Below are 27,146 nucleotides of genomic sequence, written 5' to 3'. Positions count from 1 at the left end.
CCATCCATCCTACTGCAGGCGATATAGACCCTCCATCCTACTGCAGGTGATATAGACCCTCTATCCTATTGCAGGTGATATAGACCCTCCATCCTACTGCAGGTGATATAGACCCTCCATCCTACTGCAGGTGATATAGACCCTCCATCCTACTGCAGGTGATATAGACCCTCCATCCTACTGCAGGTGATATAGACCCTCCATCCTACTGCAGGTAATATAGACCCTCCATCTTACTGCAGGTGATATAGACCCTCTAGAATACTGCAGGTGATATAGACCATCCATCCTACTGCAGGTGATATAGACCATCCATCCTACTGCAGGTGATATAGACCCTCCATCCTACTGCAGGTGATATAGACCCTCCATCCTACTGCAGGTAATATAGACCCTCCATCCTACTGCAGGTGATATAGACCCTCTAGAATACTGCAGGTGATATAGACCATCCATCCTACTGCAGGTGATATAGATCTTCCATCCTACTGCAGGTGATATAGACCCTCCAACCTTCTGCCGGTGAAATAGACCCTCCAGAATAGGTCAGGTGATATAGACCCTCCATCCTACTGCAGGTGATATAGACCCTCCATCCTACTGCAGGTGATATAGACCCTCCAACCTACTGCAGGTGATATAGACCCTCTAGAATACTGCAGGTGATATAGACCCTCCAACCTACTGCAGGTGATATAGACCCTCCAGAATATTGCAGGTGATATAGACCCCCATCCTACTGCAGGTAATATAGACCTTCATCCTACTCAAGTGACATAGACCCCCCATACTACTGCAGGTGATATAGACCCTCCAACCTACTGCAGGTAATATAGACCCTCCATCCTACTGCAGGTGATATAGACCCTCTAGAATACTGCAGGTGATATAGACCATCCATCCTACTGCAGGTGATATAGATCTTCCATCCTACTGCAGGTGATATAGACCCTCCAACCTTCTGCCGGTGAAATAGACCCTCCATCCTACTGCAGGTGATATAGACCCTCTAGAATACTGCAGGTGATATAGACCATCCATCCTACTGCAGGTGATATAGATCTTCCATCCTACTGCAGGTGATATAGACCCTCCATCCTATTGCAGGTGATGTAGACCCTCCATCCTACTGCAGGTGATATAGACCCTCCAACCTACTGCAGGTGATATAGACCATCCATCTTACTGCAGGTGATATAGACCCTCCAACCTACTGCAGGTGATATAGACCCTCCATCCTACTGCAGGTGATGTAGACCCTCTATCCTACTGCAGGTGATATAGACCCTCTAGAATACTGCAGGTGATATAGACCATCCATCCTACTGCAGGTGATATAGACCATCCATCCTACTGCAGGTGATATAGACCCTCCAACCTACTGCAGGTAATATAGATCCTCCATCCTACTGCAGGTGATATAGACCCTCCAACCTTCTGCAGGTGATATAGACCCTCCAGAATAGGGCAGGTGATATAGACCCTCCAACCTACTGCAGGTGATATAGACCCTCCAACCTACTGCAGGTGATATAGACCCTCCAACCTACTGCAGGTGATATAGACCCTCTAGAATACTGCAGGTGATATAGACCCTCCAACCTACTGCAGGTGATATAGACCCTCCAGAATATTGCAGGTGATATAGACCCTCCATCCTACTGCAGGTAATATAGACCCTCCATCATACTCAAGTGATATAGACCCCCATACTACTGCAGGTGATATAGACCATCCAACCTACTGCAGGTAATATAGACCCTCCAACCTATTGCAGGTAGTATAGAACCTCCAACCTACTGCAGGTGACATAGACCCTCCAGAATAGGGCAGGTGATATACACCCTCCAACCTATTGCAGGTAATATAGACCCTCCAACATATTGCAGGTAGTATAGACCCTCCAACCTACTGCAGGTGATATAGACTCTCCAGAATAGTGTAGGTGATACGGAACCTCCATCATACTGCAGATGATATAGACCCTCCATCCTACTGCAGGTGATATAGACCCTCCATCCTACTGGAGGTGATATAGACACTCCGGCCTACTGCAGGTGATATAGACCCTCCATCCTACTGCAGGTGATATAGACCCTCCATCCTACTGGAGGTGATATAGACCCTCCATCCTACTGCAGGTAATATAGACCCTCCAGAATACTGCAGGCGATATAGACCCTACATCCTACTGCAGGTGATATAGACCCTCCATCCTACCTCAGGTGATATAGACTCTCCAACCTACTGCAGGTGATATAGACCCTCCATCCTACTGCAGGTAATATAGACCCTCCAGAATACTGCAGGTGATATAGACCCTACATCCTACTGCAGGTGATATAGACCCTCCATTCTACCTCAGGTGATATAGACTCTCCAACCTACTGCAGGTGATATAGACCCTCCAGCCTATTGCAGGTGATATAGACCCTCCAAACTACTGCTGGTGATATAGACCCTCCATCCTACTGCAGGTGATATAGACCCTCCAGAATACTGCAGGTGATATAGACCCTCCATCCTACTGTAGGATATATAGACCCTCCATCCTGCTGCAGGTGATATAGACCCTCCAACCTACTGCAGGTAATATAGACCCTCCATCCTACTGCAGGTGATATAGACCCTCCAGAATACTGCAGGTGATATAGACCCTCCATCCTACTGTAGGTGATATAGACCCTCCATCCTGCTGCAGGTGATATAGACCCTCCAGAATACTGCTGGTGATATAGACCCTCCAGAATACTGCAGGGGATATAGACCTTCCAGCCTACTGCCACCAGGTGATATTGGCCAGGTAAGAACAGCCGGGGAGAGAAGGGGTGAAGCTGAGAAAGATATTTATTGTTAGCATTCAGCAACATTATGTTCCTCTCATCAACCTGAGCACCCGCTCTTGAAGAACAGAACAAAGCTACAGCTACCCAAGAGAACAGAACAAAGCCACAACTACCCTAGAGAACAGAACAAAGCTACAGCTACCCTAGAGAACAAAACAAAGCTACAGCTACCCTAGAAAACAGAACAAAGATACAGCTACCATAGAGAACAGAACAAAGATACAGCTACCCTAGAACACAGAACAAAGTTATAGCTACCATAGAGAACAGAACAAAGCTACAGCTACCATAGAGAACAGAACAAAGATACAACTACCATAGAGAACAGAACAAAGCTACAGCTACCATAGAGAACAGAACAAAGCTACAGCTACCATAGAGAACAGAACAAAGCTACAGCTACCATAGAGAACAGAACAAAGATATAGCTACCATAGAGAACAGAACAAAGATACAGCTACCCTAGAGAACAGAACAAAGTTATAGCTACCATAGAGAACAGAACAAAGCTACAGCTACCATAGAGAACAGAACAAAGATACAACTATCATAGAGAACAGAACAAAGCTACAGCTACCATAGAGAACAGAACAAAGCTACAGCTACCATAGAGAACAGAACAAAGCTACAACTACCATAGAGAACAGAACAAAGATATAGCTACCATAGAGAACAGAACAAATGTAGCTTCCCTAGATGAAGTGGTATTGTCATCAGAAAGAAACTAAAGTCCAAATGGCACCCTATTCCCTATATATTGGACTGATTTTGACCAGATCAGGTGGAGAACAGATACAAGCCCTAGTCTAAAGTAGTGCACTATATAGGGAATACGGTGCCATAGGGCCCTGGTCTAAAGTAGTGCACTGTATAGGGAATAGGGGTCCATTTATGAGGCAGCCTAAAAGAGGTCCAAAACAGGCTTCACTCACAGATGTTTGTATTCAGGCAGAGGATCTTTGTTTCCTCTTTACTTAGTCCGAGTCCTGTGTTACCACTGGCTAAACAGAGGGCTAACCAGAGGGCTAAACAGAGGGCTAACCAGAGGGCTAACCAGAGGGCTAAACAGAGGGCTAACCAGAGGGCTAACCAGAGGGCTAACCAGAGGGCTAAACAGAGGGCTAACCAGAGGGCTAACCAGAGGGCTAACCAGAGGGCTAACCAGAAGGCTAACCAGAGGGCTAACCAGAGGGCTAACCAGAAGGCTAACCAGAGGGTTAACCAAAGGGCTAACCAGACGGCTAACCCGAGGGCTAACCAGAGGGCTAAACAGAGGGCTAACCAGAGGGATAACCAGAGGGCTAACCAGAAGGCTAACCAGAGGGCTAACTAAAAGGCTAACCAGAGGGCTAACCAGAGGGCTAACCAGACGGCTAACCAGAGGGCTAACCAGAGGGCTAACCAGAGGCGTACCAGAGGGCTAACCAGACGGCTAACCAGAGGGCTAACCAGAAGGCTAACCAGAGGGCTAACCAGAGGCGTACCAGAGGGCTAACCAGAAGGCTAACCAGAGGGCTAACTAAAAGGCTAACCAGGGTCTTTACATTGATCAGCATTGTCGCATGCAGGCTGTCTGACTGGTCCACCTCGACGGACGCAGAAGATACTCAGAGACACACTGAGTGAGTGAATGGCAGCATCTACTATTGGAACGTGATGGTTTTTACTTGGGTTTTCTAGAGGGAGAAGTTCTTATTCTAGTACCGAGATTCAAAGAGGCTTGTAGGATTCATGTCATTTATTTGATTTGTTACTACTAGATAGAGATTAATTAGACTGTTCAAGGTGTAACAAAAATACACGTAGGTTTAGTTTATTTACATATTTTAGGTAAAATAATAAAATCACAGAAAATACAATTAGATCCATCTGCAATTGTGCTATTAGTTTTTGGTTAAAAAAAGGATGCGTAGATTTTGTTTAGAAAGGAATTTACACATTTAATTTTATAGGGCACAGAGTGCATATTTCTTTGAATTTTACAGACTATGAAAAACCCATGTGTTGTGAGTTACACATTTTTTTTTTTTTTTTTTTGAGAAACAACTCTTCAATCAAAATGAGTTTAAAACAACTCTGATCCTTTTACTCAAGACTCTCGGTTCGGTCCGCATGGTTCATGGTTGACCAGGACAAATATCTCCAATGGAGAAGAATGTAGATACACACAACAATTAAATACAGATGTGGACTGGGATTAGAGACAGTTTACAAAAAACGCTACACTTCACTAGCATCTCTCTGTGTGTCTGCTTCTACTAGTATCTCTCTGTGTGTCTGCTTCCACTAGCATCTCTCTGTGTGTCTGCTTCCACTAGCATCACTCTGTGTGTCTGTTTCCACTAGTATCTCTCTGTGTGTCTGTTTCCACTAGTATCTCTCTGTGTGTCTGTTTCCACTAGCATCTCTCTGTGTGTCTGTTTCCACTAGTATCTCTCTGTGTGTCTGTTTCCACTTGCATCTCTCTGTGTGTCTGTTTCTACTAGCATCTCTCTGTGTGTCTGCTTCTACTAGTATCTCTCTGTGTGTCTGCTTCCACTAGCATCTCTCTGTGTGTCTGTTTCCACTAGCATCTCTCTGTGTGTCTGTTTCCACTAGCATCTCTCTGTGTGTCTGTTTCCACTAGCATCTCTCTGTGTGTCTGTTTCCACTAGCATGTCCCTGTGTGTCTGCTTCCACTAGTATCTCTCTGTGTGTCTGTTTCCACTAGTATCTCTCTGTGTGTCTGTTTCCACTAGCATCTCTCTGTGTGTCTGTTTCCACTAGCATGTCCCTGTGTGTCTGCTTCCACTAGTATCTCTCTGTGTGTCTGTTTCCACTAGTATCTCTCTGTGTGTCTGCTTCCACTAGCATCACTCTGTGTGTCTGTTTCCACTAGTATCTCTCTGTGTGTCTGTTTCCACTAGTATCTCTCTGTGTGTCTGTTTCCACTAGCATCTCTCTGTGTGTCTGTTTCCACTAGTATCTCTCTGTGTGTCTGTTTCCACTTGCATCTCTCTGTGTGTCTGTTTCTACTAGCATCTCTCTGTGTGTCTGCTTCTACTAGTATCTCTCTGTGTGTCTGCTTCCACTAGCATCTCTCTGTGTGTCTGTTTCCACTAGCATCTCTCTGTGTGTCTGTTTCCACTAGCATCTCTCTGTGTGTCTGTTTCCACTAGCATCTCTCTGTGTGTCTGTTTCCACTAGCATGTCCCTGTGTGTCTGCTTCCACTAGTATCTCTCTGTGTGTCTGTTTCCACTAGTATCTCTCTGTGTGTCTGTTTCCACTAGCATCTCTCTGTGTGTCTGCTTCCACTAGCATCTCTCTGTGTGTCTGTTTCCACTAGTATCTCTCTGTGTGTCTGCTTCCACTAGTATCTCTCTGTGTGTCTGCTTCCACTAGGATCTCCCTGTGTGTCTGCTTCCACTAGTATCTCTCTGTGTGTCTGTTTCCACTAGTATCTCTCTGTGTGTCTGTTTCCACTAGCATCTCTCTGTGTGTCTGCTTCCACTAGCATCTCTCTGTGTGTCTGTTTCCACTAGTATCTCTCTGTGTGTCTGTTTCCACTAGTATCTCTCTGTGTGTCTGCTTCCACTAGTATCTCTCTGTGTGTCTGCTTCCACTAGCATCTCCCTGTGTGTCTGTTTCCACTAGTATCTCTCTGTGTGTCTGTTTCCACTAGTATGTCTCTGTGTGTCTGCTTCCACTAGCATCTCTCTGTGTGTCTGTTTCAACTAGTATCTCTCTGTGTGTCTGCTTCCACTAGTATCTCTCTGTGTGTCTGTTTCCACTAGTATCTCTCTGTGTGTCTGCTTCCACTAGCATCTCTCTGTGTGTCTGCTTCCACTAGCATCTCTCTGTGTGTCTGTTTCCACTAGCATCTCTCTGTGTGTCTGCTTCCACTAGTATCTCTCTGTGTGTCTGTTTCCACTAGCATCTCTCTGTGTGTCTACTTCCACTAGTATCTCTCTGTGTGTCTGTTTCCAATAGTATCTCTCTGTGTGTCTGTTTCCACTAGTATCTCTCTGTGTGTCTGTTTCCACTAGTATCTCTCTGTGTGTCTGCTTCCACTAGTATCTCTCTGTGATAGGCTAAAGGATATACGGACCTCTCTGTGTGTCTGCTTCCAATAGTATCTCTCTGTGTGTCTGTTTCCACTAGTATCTCTCTGTGTGTCTGCTTCCACTAGTGTCTCTCTGTGATAGGCTAAAGGATATACGGACCTCCCTGTGTGTCTGCTTCCACTAGCATCTCTCTGTGTGTCTGCTTCCACTAGCATCGCTCTGTGTGTCTGCTTCCACTAGCATCGCTCTGTGTGTCTGCTTCCACTAGTATCTCTCTGTGTGTCTGCTTCCACTAGTATCTCTCTGTGTGTCTGCTTCCACTAGCATCTCTCTGTGTGTCTGTTTCCACTAGCATCTCTCTGTGTGTCTGTTTCCACTAGCATATCTCTGTGTGTCTGTTTCCACTAGCATCTCTCTGTGTGTCTGCTTCCACTAGTATCTCTCTGTGTGTCTGCTTCCACTAGCATCTCTCTGTGTGTCTGTTTCCACTAGCATCTCTCTGTGTGTCTGTTTCCACTAGCATCTCTCTGTGTGTCTGCTTCCACTAGTATCTCTCTGTGCTAGGCTAAAGGATATTCGGACCTCTCTGTGTGTCTGCTTCCAATAGTATCTCTCTGTGTGTCTGTTTCCACTAGTATCTCTCTGTGTGTCTGCTTCCACTAGTATCTCTCTGTGCTAGGCTAAAGGAGATACGGACCTCTCTGTGTGTCTGCTTCCCACTAGTATCTCTCTGTGCTAGGCTAAAGGAGATACGGACCTCTCTGTGTTTCTAACTGAGAGAAGGGAAAGGGATGAAATGTAAATACTTTAACGTAGGAATATAACCTAATCAACAGCCAATGTAACGAGGAAACGGTGCTCGTGTAGTTTAGGTCCTTTTCAACCTTTCATTTAATATTTCACTAGGCAAGTCAGTGAAGAACAGATTTCTTATTTACAATGACACCCCTTTATAGTTAAATTTATTAAAATTATTATAATTTTTTTTTAAGTAATTATAGTCACCAAATAAAATATTAAAACGAAACATTTATCTACTTAAACATAAATCTAAGTATAGAATGAAAGCTTATGCCAGAAAGGTTCATTAACATATTTTTCCAAAATGTTAATGAATCAAAAACATGGCCATATGTTAATAATTGACTGACAACGGTCAGCTGTAACACACAAATAAAATATATATATATACATTAACGTGTGGAAGCACATAGCAAGACACATTTAGGAATTTGTACTTATCTGTAATTAAAATGTGTAATTCCCTAACATTTGTGGCAGTTTGTCTCTATCGTTTTGTTGAGTCTGACACGCTGTTCCATGCAACAGTCCACCGAATGGCTGCATTAAACCCTGTTAATACCACGCTCTTCAACCCACCAAATTATTTCCAGAAGGCCAGTTCCCCTTTGAGGGCCCATCAAACAAGATTTAAGGTAGACATTTTATCACACCCTCCCTACCGCACGGCCCGTGGCTGCCACAGAAAGACCGAGAGACTGACAGAGAGAGAGAGAGAGAGCGAGAGAGAGAGAGAGAGCGCGAGACAGAGACAGACAGAGAGAGAGAGATTGAGAGACAGAGAGACAGATTGAGAGAGAGAGAGACAGAGAGGGAGAGAGAGAGATAGAAAAGGAGACAGAGACAGAGAGAGAGATGCAAAAACAACACTTATTCTCCACCGAAGGCCAATAATACAATCTCGAACACTTTCTCTCAATGTAAACACGAATACTAGAAAAAGTCTAAGATCCAATATTTTGACCTAAATGAAACGTTTAGTTTTGAATTAATTAATAATAGCTTTTTATTAACATATTACATGTGCAAAGAAAATGAAAAGGAAAGTTAATTCAACAACAAAAAATGTATTTTAAAATTTGACCTTAAGTATTATATAATCCAGAGGATATATGACATAGAGAAGTCAAGGAGGGAAACATTTTTACATTTAATAAGATTCAAGAATTTGTAAACAAACATAATAATCCTGATGCATAAAATCCAAAAATAAATCACATCGCTAATTCCTGTATGTCCTCTTTCGGCTCAGAAGTTAGTTTCCTTAAAATGGAACAGAGGGTAAACATATGACCAAAAACAAACAAGCCGTTAAGTGGGTATTACTGATAGATAAGAGGGGGGAGGAGCGGGGGGGGGACAGCAGTCAACACCTGATCTCAGACCTGCTCTTTCCTGCTCTTTAGGACACATTTCCCCGTGCCAAACAGCAGTGCGTTAACTAAATAGAAACGCTAATTTAATAGACAACCTGGGATTCCTCTCTCCCTCTCCCTCTACCTCTCTCTCTCTCTCTCTCTCTCTCTCTCTCTCTGTATGTCTGTCTCTCTCTCTCTCTCTCTCTCTCTCTCTCTCTGTCTCTGTCTCTGTCTCTGTCTCTGTCTCTGTCTCTGTCTCTGTCTCTCTCTCTCTCGCTCTCCCTGTCCCTCTCCCTCTCCCTCTCCCTCTCCCTCTCCCTCTACCTCTACCTCTACCTCTACCTCTACCTCTACCTCTCTGTCTCTGTCTCTGTCTCTGTCTCTGTCTCTGTCTCTGTCTCTGTCTCTCTCTCTCTCGCTCTCGCTCTCGCTCTCCCTCTCCCTCTACCTCTCTCTCTCTCTCTCTCTCTCTCTCTCTCTCTCTCTGTCTCTGTCTCTGTCTCTGTCTCTGTCTCTCTCTCTCGCACGCACGCACGCACGCACGCACACACACACACACACACACACACACACGCGTAAGGCTTCCACAATAAACAATGCTTCCTCTTCCGTCATCGCGGCAGACAGACCGGCCGACCAGGCACTGACTACCACTACACTACTACTACACTACTACTACTACTACTACTACCATTACCACTACCACTACTACTACTACCATTACCACTACCACTACTACTACCATTACCACTACCACTACTACTACTACTACCATTACCACTACCACTACTACTACTACCATTACAGACCGGCCGACCAGCCACTGACTACCATTACACTGACTACCATTACCACTACCACTACACTACCACTACACTACTACCACTAAACTACACTACTACTGACTACCATTACACTGACTACCATTTCCACTACCACTACACTACCACTACACTACTACTACACTACTACCACTACACTACACTACTACTGACTACCATTACACTGACTACCATTACCACTACCACTACCATTACAGACCGGCCGACCAGCCACTGACTACCATTACACTGACTACCATTACACTGACTACCATTACCACTACCACTACACTACTACTACTAGCTGGCTCCCTGACCACCCCTACACTGACCACCACTACACTGACCACCACTACACTGACCACCACTACACTGACCACCACTACACTGACCACTACTACACTGACCACTACTACACTGACCACCACTACACTGACCACCACTACACTACTAGCTATCTCCCTGAATAGGGCTGGACGTTTCTGTCCACACCTCAAAACGACATATTATACACAGCAGAAATATAATACTTATCATACCGTGTATAATAACATTCTATTTAATTGCGTGATGTACACTGCAGCCTATTAAGGATGGCTACTAATAAGGAGTTTGATGCCTGGGTCTCTCTTTGCAGTGTCCCAGTATGCCTGGTTCTCTCCCTGCAGTGTCCCAGTTTGCCTTATTAAAGCAAATACAGTCAGTAAACAACCCAAATCAGCCTTCTCATTGTCCCTTCATTGGATAAACAGGCCTATTGTGTGAGTGAATGGTTCGCAGCAGGTTGCCTGCCTTTTGCAGCCAGCCAGCCATGATCACTGTCATGTTTGTGTACACACACAGAGAGAGAGAGAGAGAGAGAGAGAGAGAGAGAGAGAGAGAGAGCGAGAGAGGTAGAGAGAGAGAGGTAGAGAGAGAAAGAGAGGTAGAGAGAGAGGTAGAGAGAAAGAGAGAGAGAGTGAGGAAGACAGAGAGAGAGAGTGAGGAAGCGAGAGTGAGAGTGAGAGTGAGAGTGAGAGTGAGGGTGAGAGAGAGAGAGAGAGAGAGAGAGAGAGAGAGAGAGAGAAAGAGAGAGACAGAGAGAGAGAGAGACCTGCTTGCTTACCTATTTGTATCCTATACTTTCTATCTAGTCACTCTTTTATCTAATAACTAGACTTAATGTCTTATTCTTCCAACAGTCATCAAGGCAGGCAGATGCACTTGGCGCAGATAGAACATTAAAAGGGGAAGCACCATTTCATTTGAGAGAGATAGAAAAAACACCTCACAGAGGATAATAATTACTGAGTCATAGCGTCAGTCTACGACCATACACACATCACCGTACAACCTCCTCAGTGTAGCACATTTACCTCGAGCCAGAAAGAGAGAGAGAGAGAGAGAGAGAGAGAGAGAGAGAGAGAGAGAGAGAGAGAGAGAGAGAGAGAGAGAGAGAGAGGGAGACAGAGAGAGAGAGCAGAGAGAGAGAGAGTAGAGAGAGAGAGAGAGAGAGAGAGAGAGAGAGGGAGAGAGAGAGAGAGAGAGAGAGAGAGAGAGAGAGAGAGAGGGACAGAGAGAGAGAGCAGAGAGAGAGAGAGTAGAGAGAGAGAGAGAGAGAGAGAGAGAGAGGGAGAGAGAGAGAGAGAGAGAGGGACAGAGAGAGAGAGCAGAGAGAGAGAGAGGCAAAGAGAGAGAGGGAGAGAGAGAGAGAGAGAGAGAGAGAGAGAAAGAGAGAGAGAGGGACAGAGAGAGAGAGAGAGAGAGGGAGACAGAGAGAGAGAGCAGAGAGAGAGAGAGTAGAGAGAGAGAGAGAGAGAGAGAGAGAGGGAGAGAGAGAGAGAGAGAGGGACAGAGAGAGAGAGCAGATAGAGAGAGGCAAAGAGAGAGAGGGAGAGAGAGAGAGAGAGAGAGAGAGAGAGAGAGAGAGGGACAGAGAGAGAGAGCAGAGAGAGAGAGAGTAGAGAGAGAGAGAGAGAGAGAGAGAGAGGGAGAGAGAGAGAGAGAGAGAGAGGGACAGAGAGAGAGAGCAGAGAGAGAGAGAGGCAAAGAGAGAGAGGGAGAGAGAGAGAGAGAGAGAGAGAGAGAGAGAGAGGGAGAGAGAGAGAGAGAGAGAGAGAGAGAGAGAGAGAGAGTCTTAATACCGTTTCGTTTAAAACACGAAGAGGAACAAATCATACTTCATTGATCAACAAAAGACTGAAATGTGTCTTCTGTATAATATAAAGCTGTTACGTGTATAATAAATAAATAACAAGCAGTACTGTATAGTATAATATACTACATTATATTATATTATAGTATATTTCAGTATTACCAGTCCTCTGTGTTATAACTAGGCTAGAAGACGTGATTGGTTTGGTTAGCGGTTGTCCAGTGAGTCTTGAGGACTGTAAGACACGCGGGCTATAAGGAGTAATAGTTTACAGCATTCCTGGCCAGGCTGCAGCAAGAGCAGATGGCATTAGATGTCAACTGATTTAACTGGGCTGCTGTTGTTTATTCTACCAGTGGAGAAGAGACTCCTGCAGGGCCTGGTATGTTTTTGCTTCGGCGCATCGAAAATGTTTAAACCGGGAGCTCAGGACACGGATATCCTATACGACTTGGTAATGTCGGAAATAGCTTATCTTTTTTTTTTTTGCGTGCTTTGCATTTGCTATTTATTTAATTTGTTTTAATACACCTGCTTGTTTATTTGTTTTTTGTTTGAAGAATTCAAATTGTAAAGTTTTTTTTGGGGGGGGGGGCTTTCTTTGTTGAGCAAAATAACATTGAAAGTTGATTTGTGCATGACTGAAAAAACAACTAGACAACGGTTATATAAATATATGAATTTTAATTTGCAATCAAGTCAGGGTTAAATATAATTAATAAACATTTCAGTGAAATTGTTACTATATTCCGTACACATTTAAAATTAAAGAGCAATATTTTTTTTTCCAAAAAGTCAATCATTTTATTCACTATTAAGAGTTTTCCATTAAGTCCTAAGATGATTTAATTCTCAAACATTCCGTTTATACATTGTCATATATTTTCATATATTTTAACGTATAATGTATTAGTACTAGTGTTTCAATATTAATGTAATATAACATTTTTTTGCAATTTACATTTGTCCAACTCAATTAGCTTCCAAACTTGTTTTTATATTTTGGATGTCATTGAGCTACAGTTATTTCAAGATGGACACATTCAGTGTTTTATGTTATATCCTAATAATGTCGCTCTAAAATAACATTTAATAAAACACTGCTTTTGAAATAAATATGTTATTTTGATATTTTGAGATAGTGTATTAATAATAATTAATAATAATAATAATAAGACAACAACTATGTCATGTGGTCATTTGCCCGAGATTATATATTAACTGCTGTTATGCCAGATATATGATTCTGCCACAAAACAAGGTGTTAAAACGATCTAACATTATGTCAGAGATATTATTCTGTCTCAAAACAAGGTGTTAAAACGATCTAACATTATGTCAGAGATATTATTCTGCTTCAAAACAGGCTGTTATAACGCAAAATAATACACGTCAATATATCGATATTTAATTACAAAATGCCTTAAACGCCTCAATTAATTACATTATTACAGTTTACAATGATACCAGTAATACTAAATTACTTTAAGAGCAGATAGAGTACGTTATGTTTTCTTCAAAACATCTTAATGTAGCAGTTCCATTGCCAGGCAGGCAGGCAGGCATCAGACTAACCAGATAAACAGTGATACCGCATTCAATTGAATCCCGCTTTTAGAAGTCATACTCACTCCAACTACGGTGGAATCCCTGTGCTCCGGCTGGTGTCCCGTTCCTTTAAATGTACGTTATAATCTTCTACAGCCAAGTCTGTCCAGTCCAGAGACAACGGAGAAACTTCATCAAAAACGAGTTCTTTCGAGAGTTGGTAGAACCTGTGACGCAACAAATTACCGGCTACAACACATCTTTTTCCTTTTCATTTCAAGTGTTAGAAACCCCACGGAGCTCCGATACGCACACTATATAGCTGGGATCTCAAGAGACCGAGTCAGAGTGAGAACGACAGTTGTCCGATTACTGCTTCAGGCAGTGACTAGAGAGTGTCTGAGGAAAGGGGAAAGAGAGAGAGAGAGAGAGAGAAAGAGAGAGAGAGAGAGAGAGAGAGAGAGGGAGGGAAGGAGGGAGGGAGGAAAGCAGTGACGGGAGGGAGTGGAGGTGGAGAGGAGAGAGGGAGAAACAGTACAGAGAGAAGTAGAGAGACTGCTGTTGGAGCTGTTTGAAAGAGCAGAAAGTTGTTGCAGACAGCAAGGCAGTCAGGCAGTAAGGTGATAAGGCAGTAAGGTAGTAAGGCAGGCAGTACGGCAGGCAGTAAGGCAGGCAGTAAGGTGATAAGGCAGTAAGTTAGTAAGGCATGCAGTACGACAGGCAGTAAAGCAATAAGACAGGCAGTAGGACAATAAGGCAGTAAGGTAGTAAGGCAGGCAGTAAGACAGGCAGTAAAGCAATAAATCAGTAAGGTAGTAAGGCAGGCAGTACGACAGGCAGTAAAGCAATAAGACAGGCAGTAGGACAATAAGGCAATAAGGTAGTAAGGCAGGCAGTAAGACAGGCAGTAAAGCAATAAGACAGGCAGTAGGACAATAAGGCAGTAAGGTAGTAAGGCAGGCAGTAAGACAGGCAGTAAAGCAATAAGACAGTAAGGTAGTAAGGCAGGCAGTAAGACAGGCAGTAAAGCAGTAAGACAGGCAGTAGGACAATAAGGCAGTAAGATGATAAGGCAGGCAATAAGGCAGTCAGGCAGTAAGGCAGGCAGTAAGATGATAAGGCAGTAAGGTAGTAAGGCAGTAAGACAGGCAGCAAGGTAGTAAGGTTGTCACGCAGGAAGGCTGTAAGGTGGAAAGGCAGTAAGGTAGTAAATGAGTAAGACAGTAGGGTAATAAGGCAGTGAGGCAGTAAGGCAGCTAGGCAGCAAGGCAGTAAGGCAGTAAAATCGTAAGGTATTAAGTTAGTAAGGCAGTAACATAGTAAAGTAGCAAGGCAGTAAGGCAGTAAGGCAGTAAGGTAGTAAGGTAGTAACATAGTAAAGTAGCAAGGCAGAAAGGCAGAAAGGTTGTAATGTAGTAAGTCAGGCAGCAAGGCAGTAAAACAGGCAGTAAGGCAGTAAAGGAGTAAGACTGTAAGGTGGTAAAGCAGGTAATATGGCAGTAAGGCAGGCAGTCTGGCAGCAAGAAAGTAAGTCAGGCAGTAAGGCATGCAGTCTGGCAGCAAGAAAGTAAGTCAGGCAGTAAGGTAGTCAGGTAGTAAGGTAGTAAGGCAGTAAAGCAGTAGTGTAGTAGGGCAGTAAGGCAGTAATGCAGGCAGTAAGGCATTAAGGCAGGCAGTAAGGCAACAAGTCAGTAATGCAGCAATTCAGTAAGGCAGTAAGGTAGTTAGAAAGGCAGTAAGATAGTAAGGCAGAAAGAAGGTAGTAAGGCATTAAGGCAGTAAGGCAGTAAGGTAGTAAGGTAGTAACGTAGTAAGGTAGTAAGGCAGTAAGGCAGTAAGGAAGTAAGGTAGTAAGATAGTAAGGCAGAAAGAAGGTAGTAAGGCAGTAAGGTAGTAAGGTAGTAAGGTAGTAAGATAGTAAGGCAGAAAGAAGGTAGTAAGCCAGTAAGGCAGTAAGGCAGTAAGGCAGTAAGGTAGTAAGGTAGTAAGGCAGTAAGGCAGTGAGGCTGTAGGGCAAAAAGGCAGTAATGCAGGCAGTTAGGCAGTAAGGTGGTACGGCAGTAAGGTAGTAAGGTAGTAAGGCAGAAAGAAGTTAGTAAGGCAGTAAGGCAGTAAGGTAGTAAAGCAGAAAGAAGGTAGTAAGGCAGTAAGGCAGTAAGGTAGTAAGGTAGTAAGGTAGTAAGGCAGTAAGGTAGTAAGGTAGTAAGGCAGAAAGAAGGTAGTAAGGTAGTAAGGCAGTAAGGTAGAAAGGCAGTAAGGTGGTAAGGTATGAAGGTAGTAAGGCAGTAAGGTAGTATGGTAGTAAGGTAGTAAGGTAGTAAGGTATTAAGGTAGTAAGGCAGTAAGGCAGTAAGGTAGTAAGGCAGTAAGGCAGTAAGGTAGTAAGGTAGTAAGATAGTAAGGCAGAAAGAAGGTAGTAAGGCAGTAAGGCAGTATGGTAGTAAGGTAGTAAGGTAGTAAGGTAGTAAGGTAGTAAGGCAGAAAGAAGGTAGTAAGGCAGTAAGGCAGTAAGGCAGTAAGGCAGTAAGGTAGTAAGGTAGTAAGGCAGTAAGGCAGTAAGGTAGTAAGGTAGTAAGGCAGTAAGGTAGTAAGGTAGTAAGGTAGTAAGGCAGAAAGAAGGTAGTAATGTAGTAAGGCAGTAAGGTATGTAAGGCAGTAAGGTAGTAAGGTATTAAGGTAGCAAGGCAGTAAGGTAGTATGGTAGTAAGGTAGTAAGGTAGTAAGGTATTAACGTAGTAAGATAGTAAGGTTGTAAGGTAGTAAGGCAGAAAGAAGGCAGTAAGGCAGTAAGGTAGTAAGGCAGTAAGGCAGTGAGGTAGTAAGGCAGTAAGGCAGTAAGATAGTAAGGTAGTAAGGTAGTAAGGTAGTAAGGCAGTAAGGTAGTAAGGTAGTAAGATAGTAAGGCAGTAAGATAGTAAGGTAGTAAGGCAGTAAGGTAGTAAGGTAGTAAGGTAACAAGGTAGTAAGGCTGTAGGGTAATAAGGCAGTAATGCAGGCAGTAAGGTAGTAAGACAATACGGTAATAAAACAGTAAGGTGGTAGGGCAGTAGGGTGGTAGGGCAGTAGGGCAGTAAGGTGGTAGGGCAGTAAGGTGGTAGGGCAGTAAGGCAGTAAGGTATTAGGGCAGTAAGGTGGTAGGGCAGTAAGGCAGTAAGGTGGTAGGGCAGTAAGGTGGTAGGCCAGTAAGGTGGTAGGGCAGTAAGGCAGTAAGGTGGTAGGGCAGTAAGGCAGTAAGGTGGTAGGGCAGTAAGGCAGTAAGGTGGTAGGGCAGTAAGTGGTAGGGCGGTAAGGCAGTAAGGTGGTAGGGCAGTACGGCAGTAAGGTGGTAGGGCAGTAAGGCAGTAAGGTGGTAGGGTAGTAAGGTGGTAGGGCAGTAAGGCAGTAAGGTGGTAGGGCAGTAAGGTGGTAGGGCAGTAAGGCAGTAAGGTGGTAGGGCAGTAGGGCAGTAAGGTGGTAGGGCTGTGAGGTGGTAGGGCAGTAAGGCAGTAAGGTGGTATGGCAGTAAGGTGGTAGGGCAGTAAGGTGGTAGGGCAGTAAGGCAGTAAGGTGATAGGGCATTAAGGTGGTAGGGCAGTAAGGCAGTAAGGTGGTAGGGCAGTAAGCCAGGGAGTAAGGACATGATGCAGTAAGGTATTATGCAGGCAGTAAGGCAGTCATGCAGTAAGGCAGGCAGTAAGGCATTAAAGCAGACAGAAAAGAAGCAAAAAGACATTCAGGCAATCAGTCAGGCAGGCAGTAAGGCAGTACGCCTGGCAGTAAGACATCAAGTCAATAAGGCAGTAAGAAGGGCAGTAAGGCAGTAAAGCAGGCAGTAAGGCAGTAAGCCAGGCAGTAAGACATCAAGTCAATAAGGCAGTAAGAAGGGCAGTAAGGCAGTAAAGCAGGCAGTAAGGCAGTAAGACTGTAAGACATAAATACATGCATGTAGTCAGGCAGTCAGTCAGGTGGTAAGGCATTAAAGAAGTAATCCAGGCAGCAAGTCAATAAGGCTGTAAGGCAGTAAGGCAGTAAAGCAGTCAGTGAGGCAGAAAGGTAGATAGGCTGGTAGTAAGGTAGTAAGGCAGTAAGGCAGGCATAACCAGACATTAAGGTTTCAGTCAGGCAGTAAGGCAGTCAGGCATTCAGGCAGTCAGGCAGTCAGGTAGTCAGACAGTCAGGCAGTCAGGTAGTCAGGCAGTCAGGCAGTCAGGCAGTCAGGCAGTCAGGTAGTTAGGCAGTAAGGCAGTCAGGCAGTAAGGCAGTAAGGCAGTCAGGCAGTCAAGCAGTCAGGCAGTCAGGCAGTCAGGCAGTCAGGTAGTTAGGCAGTAAGGCAGGCAGGCAGTAAGGTAGTTAGGCAGTCAGGCAGTTAGGTAGTCAGGTAGTCAGACAGTAAGGCAGGCAGGCAGTAAGGTAGTTAGGCAGTAAGGAAGTCAGGTAGTCAGGCAGTCAGGTAGTCAGACAGTAAGGCAGTCAGGCAGTAAGGCAGTCAGGCAGTCAGGTAGTCAGGCAGTCAGGCAATCAGGTAGTAAAGCAGGCAGTAAGACAGTAAGGCAGGCAGGCAGTAAGGTAGTTAGGCAGTAAGGCAGTAAGACAGTAAGGCAGACAGGCAGTAAGGTAGTTAGGCAGTAAGGCAGTAAGACAGTAAGGCAGGCAGGCAGTAAGGTAGTTAGGCAGTAAGGCAGTAAGACAGTAAGGCAGGCAGGCAGTAAGGTAGTTAGGCAGTAAGGCAGTAAGACAGTAAGGCAGGCAGGCAGTAAGGTAGTTAGGCAGTAAGGCAGTAAGACAGTAAGGCAGGCAGGCAGTAAGGTGGTTAGGCAGTAAGGCAGTAAGACAGTAAGGCAGGCAGGCAGTAAGGTAGTTAGGCAGTAAGGCAGTAAGACAGTAAGGCAGGCAGGCAGTAAGGTAGTTAGGCAGTAAGGCAGTAAGACAGTAAGGCAGGCAGGCAGTAAGGTAGTTAGGCAGTAAGGCAGTAAGACAGTAAGGCAGGCAGGCAGTAAGGTAGTTAGGCAGTAAGGCAGTAAGACAGTAAGGCAGGCAGGCAGTAAGGTAGTTAGGCAGTAAGGCAGTAAGACAGTAAGGCAGGCAGGCAGTAAGGTAGTTAGGCAGTAAGGCAGTAAGACAGTAAGGCAGGCAGGCAGTAAGGTAGTTAGGCAGTAAGGCAGTAAGACAGTAAGGCAGGCAGGCAGTAAGGTGGTTAGGCAGTAAGGCAGTAAGACAGTAAGGCAGGCAGGCAGTAAGGTAGTTAGGCAGTAAGGCAGTAAGACAGTAAGGCAGGCAGGCAGTAAGGTAGTTAGGCAGTAAGGCAGTAAGACAGTAAGGCAGACAGGCAGTAAGGTAGTTAGGCAGTAAGGCAGTAAGACAGTAAGGCAGGCAGGCAGTAAGGTAGTTAGGCAGTAAGGCAGTAAGACAGTAAGGCAGGCAGGCAGTAAGGTAGTTAGGCAGTAAGGCAGTAAGACAGTAAGGCAGGCAGGCAGTAAAGGGGTCAGTTTCACAGGAAGACAATGGAGTCTGCACAGAGAAGACACAAGTTAGCTGTCCCTCACACTTCCTCTCCATATGTAATGTACAAACTCAATACTTAACAGCATTAAACAACAGACCCGCAAGGCCCCCTCTCTCTTTCCAGATCCTATCATAGGTGTGGGGGGGGGGGGGGGGGTGAAGCAATGTATCTGCTTTAGTTTGTGAGATGAACGAGCTCTGGGAAGGGAGGAGATGTTTTTTACATTTTGTGTACATGGTTTCTTTCTGAACACGATACCGTTTGTTGGCAATGTCAATTCTTGCAAATTCTTTCAAAACACTTGTGTACTATCCCATGTCGCATCTTTGATGTTCACGTCTGCCAATCGCGTTCTCCGTACCTACGGCACAAAACACAGCTGGTTGACATCTCAAGAGAGACCTCCGTCCGACAAAAATGCTATCAGGTAAAAAAGTCATCTATTTAGTTATGTCATGAACGTAATCTATAAAATCACTCCCAACTTTACATACAGTATCTTAGCAATGTAGCTAGCTAGTTACAACAGGTAGACCTGTTGCTTGCTAGGAAGAGCAGATAGCTTTTTTACTCCTAGCATGTCATTCCAAGTAATGATTCAAGACTTCAAACATCTAAAGGACAACGAATGTAAATCTTAGACAGTCATCAAGGCACTCATTTCATTTATGCTGAGAAACACGAAATGATACATTATCCCTGTCAATAGGTCTAGTTGGCACATTATCCCTGTCAATAGGTCTAGTTGGCACATTATCCCTGTCAATAGGTCTAGTTGGCACATGATCCCTGTCAATAGGTCTAGTTGGCACATTATCCCTGTCAATAGGTCTAGTTGGCACATTATCCCTGTCAATAGGTCTAGTTGGCACATGATCCCTGTCAATAGGTCTAGTTGGCAGATTATCCCTGTCAATAGGTCTAGTTGGCACATTATCCCTGTCAATAGATCTAGTTGGCACATTATCCCTGTCAATAGGTCTAGTTGGCACATTATCCCTGTCAATAGGTCTAGTTGGCACATTATCCCTGTCAATAGATCTAGTTGGCACATTATCCCTGTCAATAGGTCTAGTCGGCACATTATCCCTGTCAATAGGTCTAGTTGGCACATTATCCCTGTCAATAGGTCTAGTTGGCACATTATCCCTGTCAATAGATCTAGTTGGCACATTATCCCTGTCAATAGATCTAGTTGGCACATTGTCCCTGTCAATAGGTCTAGTTGGCACATTATCCCTGTCAATAGATCTAGTTGGCACATTATCCCTGTCAATAGGTCTAGTTGGCACATTATCCCTGTCAATAGATCTAGTTGGCACATTATCCCTGTCAATAGGTATAGTTGGCACATTATCCCTGTCAATAGGTCTAGTTGGCACATTATCCCTGTCAATAGGTCTAGTTGGCACATTATCCCTGTCAATAGGTCTAGTTGGCACATTGTCCCTGTCAATAGGTCTAGTTGGCACATTATCCCTGTCAATAGGTCTAGTTGGCACATTATCCCTGTCAATAGGTCTAGTTGGCACATTATCCCTGTCAATAGGTCTAGTTGGCACATTGTCCCTGTCAATAGGTCTAGTTGGCACATTATCCCTGTCAAGAGGTCTAGTTGGCACATTATCCCTGTCAATAGGTCTAGTTGGCACATTATCCCTGTCAATAGGTCTAGTTGGCACATTATCCCTGTCAATAGGTCTAGTTGGCACATTATCCCTGTGAACATTTAACATTCATATATTCTAATTAGTTTGTTCAAGTCAGATGTCAATGTGGTGTAATGTCATTGGTTATACTGACAGATAGGGGGAGGTCGCGAATATACGCTAAATTCTTCCCAGTCGGAAAATGAATGTAAGTGTTAGGTTATGTTCTTAAACAATGTATTCTATTTACATATTTACAATGTGCACTAGGTTCACTATGTACACATCCTGATGTATCTAAATATCTAAATATATATATATATATATCTGTGTAAGGTACCTGTTAGATATAGCCAAGTACGACTCCAACACCATCATTAAGTTTGCAGATGACACAACAGGGGTAGGCCTGATCAGCGACAACGACGAGACAGCCTATAGGGAGGAGGTCAGAGAACTGGCAGTGTGGTGCCAGGACAACAACCTCTCCGTCAATGTGATCAAGACAAAGGAGATGATTGTGGACTACATGTAAAGGTGGACTGATCACCCCACCATTTTAATCAATTGGGCTGTAGTGGAGCAGGTTCAGTTGTCCACATCACCAACAAACTATCAGGTCAGAACCCACCAAGACAGTTCTGAAGAAGGGCACGACAACGCCTATTCCCCGTCAGGAGACTGAAAATATTTAGCATGGGTCCTCAGATCCTCAAAAGGTTTCTGAGCTGCGCCATCGAGAGCATCCTGACTGGTTGCATCACCGCCTGGTATGGCAACTGCTCGGCCTCAGACCGCAAGTCACTACAGAGGGTAGTGCATATGGCCCAGTACATCCCTGGGGCCACGCTTCTTGCTGTCCAAGACCTCTATACCAGGCAGTGTCAGATGAAAAATTACCAAAGATCCCAGCCACCCAAGCCATGGACTGTTCTCTCTGCTACCGCACGGCAAGCGGTAGCGGAGCGCCAAGTCAAGAACCAAGAGGCTTCTAAACAGCTTCTATCCCCCAAGCCACAAGACTCTTGAACAGTTAATCAAATGTCTAACCGGACTATTTGCATTTATATGCCGCTGCTACTCGCTGTTTACTATCCATGCATATTCACTTTACCTCTACTTACATGGACATATTACCTCAATTACCTTGACTAACCGGTGCCCCCGCACATTGACTCTGTACCGGTACCCCCTGTATATAGCCTCCACATTGACTCTGTACCAGTACCCTCTGTATATAGTCTCCACATTCACTCTGTACCGGTGCCCCCTGTATATAGTCTCCACATTGACTCTGTAATGGTACCCCCTGTATATAGTCTCCACATTGACTCTGTACCGGCACCCCCTGTATATAGCCTCCACATTGACTCTGTACCGGTACCCCCTGTATATAGCCTCCACATTGACTCTGTACCGGTACCCCCTGTATATAGCCTCCACATTGACTCTCTACCGTAATACCCTGTATATAGCCTCCACATTGACTCTCTACCGTAATACCCTGTATATAGCCTCCACATTGACTCTCTACCGGTACCCCCTGTATATAGCCTCCACATTGACTCTCTACCGTAATACCCTGTATATAGCCTCCACATTGACTCTCTACCGGTACCCCCTCTATATAGTCTCCACATTGACTCTGTACCGGTACCCCCTGTATATAGTCTCCACATTGACTCTGTACCGGTACCCCTGTATATAGCCTCCACATTGACTCTCTACCGTAATACCCTGTATATAGCCTCCACATTGACTCTCTACCGGTACCCCCTGTATATAGCCTCCACATTGACTCTCTACCGTAATACCCTGTATATAGTCTCCACATTGACTCTGTACCGTAATACCCTGTATATAGCCTCCACATTGACTCTCTACCGGTACCCCCTGTATATAGCCTCCACATTGACTCTCTACCGTAATACCCTGTATATAGCCTCCACATTGACTCTGTACCGTAATACCCTGTATATAGCCTCCACACATTGACTCTCTACCGGTACCCCCTGTATATAGCCTCCACATTGACTCTCTACCGTAATACCCTGTATATAGTCTCCACATTGACTCTCTACCATAATACCCTGTATATAGCCTCCACATTGACTCTCTACCGTAATACCCTGTATATAGCCTCCACATTGACTCTCTACCGGTACCCCCTGTATATAGCCTCCACATTGACTCTGTACCGGTACCCCCTGTATATAGCCTCCACATTGACTCTGTACCGGTACCCCCTGTATATAGTCTCCACATTGACTCTCTACCGTAATACCCTGTATATAGCCTCCACATTGACTCTCTACCGTAATACCCTGTATATAGCCTCCACATTGACTCTCTACCGGTACCCCCTGTATATAGCCTCCACATTGACTCTGTACCGGTACCCCCTGTATATAGCCTCCACATTGACTCTGTACCGTAATACCCTGTATATAGCCTCCACACATTGACTCTCTACCGGTACCCCCTGTATATAGCCTCCACATTGACTCTCTACCGGTACCCCCTGTATATAGCCTCCACATTGACTCTGTACCGGTACCCCCTGTATATAGCCTCCACATTGACTCTGTACCGTAATACCCTGTATATAGCCTCCACATTGACTCTGTACCGTAATACCCTGTATATAGCCTCCACACATTGACTCTCTACCGGTACCCCCTGTATATAGCCTCCACATTGACTCTCTACCGTAATACCCTGTATATAGTCTCCACATTGACTCTCTACCATAATACCCTGTATATAGCCTCCACATTGACTCTCTACCGTAATACCCTGTATATAGCCTCCACATTGACTCTCTACCGGTACCCCCTGTATATAGCCTCCACATTGACTCTGTACCGGTACCCCCTGTATATAGCCTCCACATTGACTCTGTACCGGTACCCCCTGTATATAGTCTCCACATTGACTCTCTACCGTAATACCCTGTAAATAGCCTCCACATTGACTCTCTACCGTAATACCCTGTATATAGCCTCCACATTGACTCTCTACCGGTACCCCCTGTATATAGCCTCCACATTGACTCTGTACCGGTACCCCCTGTATATAGCCTCCACATTGACTCTGTACCGGTACCCCCTGTATATAGTCTCCACATTGACTCTCTACCGTAATACCCTGTATATAGCCTCCACATTGACTCTCTACCGTAATACCCTGTATATAGCCTCCACATTGACTCTGTACCGGTACCCCCTGTATATATCCTCCACATTGACTCTCTACCGGTACCCCCTGTATATAGCCTCCACATTGACTCTGTACCGGTACCCCCTGTATATAGTCTCCACATTGACTCTGTACCGGTACCCCCTGTATATAGTCTCCACATTGACTCTGTACCGGTACCCCCTGTATATAGCCTCCACATTGACTCTGTACCGGTACCCCCTGTATATAGTCTCCACATTGACTCTCTACCGTAATACCCTGTATATAGCCTCCACATTGACTCTGTACCGGTACCCCCTGTATATAGCCTCCACATTGCATTGACTCTGTACCGGTACCCCCTGTATATAGCCTCCACATTGACTCTGTACAGGTACCCCCTGTATATAGCCTCCACATTGACTCTGTACCGGTACCCCCTGTATATAGTCTCCACATTGACTCTGTACTGGTACCACCTGTATATAGCCTCCACATTGACTCTGTACCGGTACCCCCTGTATATAGTCTCCACATTGACTCTGTACCGGTACCCCCTGTATATAGTCTCCACATTGACTCTGTACCGGTACCACCTGTATATAGCCTCCACATTGACTCTGTACCGGTACCCCCTGTATATAGCCTCCACATTGACTCTGTACCGGTACCCCCTGTCTATAGTCTCCACATTGACTCTCTACCGTAATACCCTGTATATAGCCTCCACATTGACTCTCTACCGGTACCCCCTGTATATAGCCTCCACATTGACTCTGTACCGGTACCCCCTGTATATAGCCTCCACATTGACTCTCTACCGGTACCCCCTGTATATAGCCTCCACATTGACTCTCTACCGGTACCCCCTGTATATAGTCTCCACATTGACTCTGTACTTGTACCCCCTGTATATAGCCTCCACATTGACTCTCTTCCGGTACCCCCTTTATATAGTCTCCACATTGACTCTGTACCGGTACCCCCTGTATATAGCCTCCACATTGACTCTCTACCGGTACCCCCTGTATATAGTCTCCACATTGACTCTCTACCGTAATACCCTGTATATAGCCTCCACATTGACTCTGTACCGGTACCCCCTGTATATAGCCTCCACATTGCATTGACTCTGTACCGGTACCCCCTGTATATAGCCTCCACATTGACTCTGTACAGGTACCCCCTGTATATAGCCTCCACATTGACTCTGTACCGGTACCCCCTGTATATAGTCTCCACATTGACTCTGTACTGGTACCACCTGTATATAGCCTCCACATTGACTCTGTACCGGTACCCCCTGTATATAGTCTCCACATTGACTCTGTACCGGTACCCCCTGTATATAGTCTCCACATTGACTCTGTACCGGTACCACCTGTATATAGCCTCCACATTGACTCTGTACCGGTACCCCCTGTATATAGCCTCCACATTGACTCTGTACCGGTACCCCCTGTCTATAGCCTCCACATTGACTCTGTACCGGTACACCCTGTATATAGCCTCCACATTGACTCTGTACCGGTACCCCCTGTATATAGCCTCCACATTGACTCTGTACCGTAACACCCTGTATATAGCCTCCACATTGACTCTGTACCAGTAGCCCCTGTATATAGCCTCCACATTAACTCTGTACCAGTACCCCCTGTATATAGTCACCACATTGACTCTGTACCGGTACCCCCTGTATATAGCCTCCACATTGACTCTGTACCGGTACCCCCTGTATATAGCCTCCACATTGACTCTCTACCGTAATACCCTGTATATAGCCTCCACATTGACTCTCTACCGTAATACCCTGTATATAGCCTCCACATTGACTCTGTACCGGTACCCCCTGTATATATTCTCCACATTGACTCTCTACCGTAATACCCTGTATATAGCCTCCACATTGACTCTCTACCGTAATACCCTGTATATAGCCTCCACATTGACTCTCTACCGTAATACCCTGTATATAGCCTCCACATTGACTCTGTACCGGTACCCCCTGTATATAGCCTCCACATTGACTCTCTACCGTATTACCCTGTATATAGCCTCCACATTGACTCTGTACCGGTACCCCCTGTATATAGCCTCCACATTGACTCTCTACCGTAATACCCTGTATATAGCCTCCACATTGACTCTCTACCGTAATACCCTGTATATAGCCTCCACATTGACTGTATATTGCATCGCTACTGTTATTTTATTGTTGCTCTTTAATTATTTGTTACATTTCAACAACAACAAAACATTCTTAAAACTGCTTTGTTTGTTAAGGGCTTGTAAAAGTAAGCGTTTCAGTGTAAGGTCTGCATTTTGATTTGATTTGATCTGCTATTGGGAACTTCCTGTATGTTATTGCTGTAGTAGTGAGTTAGCTTAGCATCCCCTAACGTAACGGCTGCATTCGTTCCCCTGCTGACACGCGGTTGTTTCCATGCTACAATCTACAGCCGTCAACATCATCGAGATATGCACATTTGATGTGCTGTCTGTTGCAGCAGAATAAATAAACCAAACTGAGACTGCTGGCATTCCTTTATTTGGATTATATATTTTTAATTATTAATATATATATGTTTTTTTTTTTTTTAACGGGGTAGATCAGCTTCAACATTGCAAATAGATAGTGGCTTTCTAATCCCCCTAGTATTTTTGGGGGTGTTCCTTATTTTTGTTGATTTTTTTTTGCCATTTTTTTACTTCAACACAGAGAAAAGTACATCACACTTACAGTATTCTAGTAGATGTTGTCTTTTTTGGACTGTCAGGACGTTCATGTCTAGCTCACAAACTACAATCCTTTGCTGTGAGGATTTTTTTGATTCATTAATTGTTGCTCACTTCGTCTCCCATGATCTGTTGAGCTTTCCAGTCCTGTCTTGTTCCCAGAGATCAATCAAATGCTATTCACCAAGCATGGACTGATTCACTCTCCTGTGACCATCGCACTGCAGTTTGAACAAGCCCTGTTGTCACGATCAGGCATTTTCATTTTGTCTTCTCTTTGTGGGTTTCGTCTTACAAAATCTAGTGCATTTTAGAGTTAATGAGTACCACCTACAGATACGTGCTTGTTAACCTCTTAGAGCTCTAGGGGCGCTATTTCATTTTTGGATAAAAAACGTTCCCGTTTTAAGCGCGATATTTTGTCACGAAAAGATGCTCGACTATGCATATTCTTGACAGTTTTGGAAAGAAAACACTCTGAAGTTTCAGAATCTGCAAAGATTTTGTCTGTAAGTGCCCCAGAACTCATTCTACAGGCGAAACCAAG

At 44.7% G+C, this 27,146-nt stretch overlaps 1 protein-coding gene across 1 annotated transcript in view; it reads right to left on the bottom strand.

Annotated features, from left to right (window-relative positions):
- LOC110489530 (eyes absent homolog 1-like) overlaps positions 1 to 13,960 on the bottom strand; it is a gene marked incomplete in the record, with an annotated part of 115,349 nt that extends 101,389 nt beyond the window's left edge. The window contains 1 exon segment of the mRNA XM_036945599.1: positions 13,636 to 13,960.
- Between the last annotated feature and the right edge of the window lie 13,186 nt (positions 13,961 to 27,146).

This window comes from Oncorhynchus mykiss, chromosome 15, assembly GCF_013265735.2.
Source record: "Oncorhynchus mykiss isolate Arlee chromosome 15, USDA_OmykA_1.1, whole genome shotgun sequence".
In the NCBI taxonomy this organism is placed as follows: Eukaryota; Metazoa; Chordata; class Actinopteri; order Salmoniformes; family Salmonidae; genus Oncorhynchus; species Oncorhynchus mykiss.
Note: the sequence above shows the minus strand (reverse complement) of the source record. Positions and strands in the feature narration are given on the sequence as shown.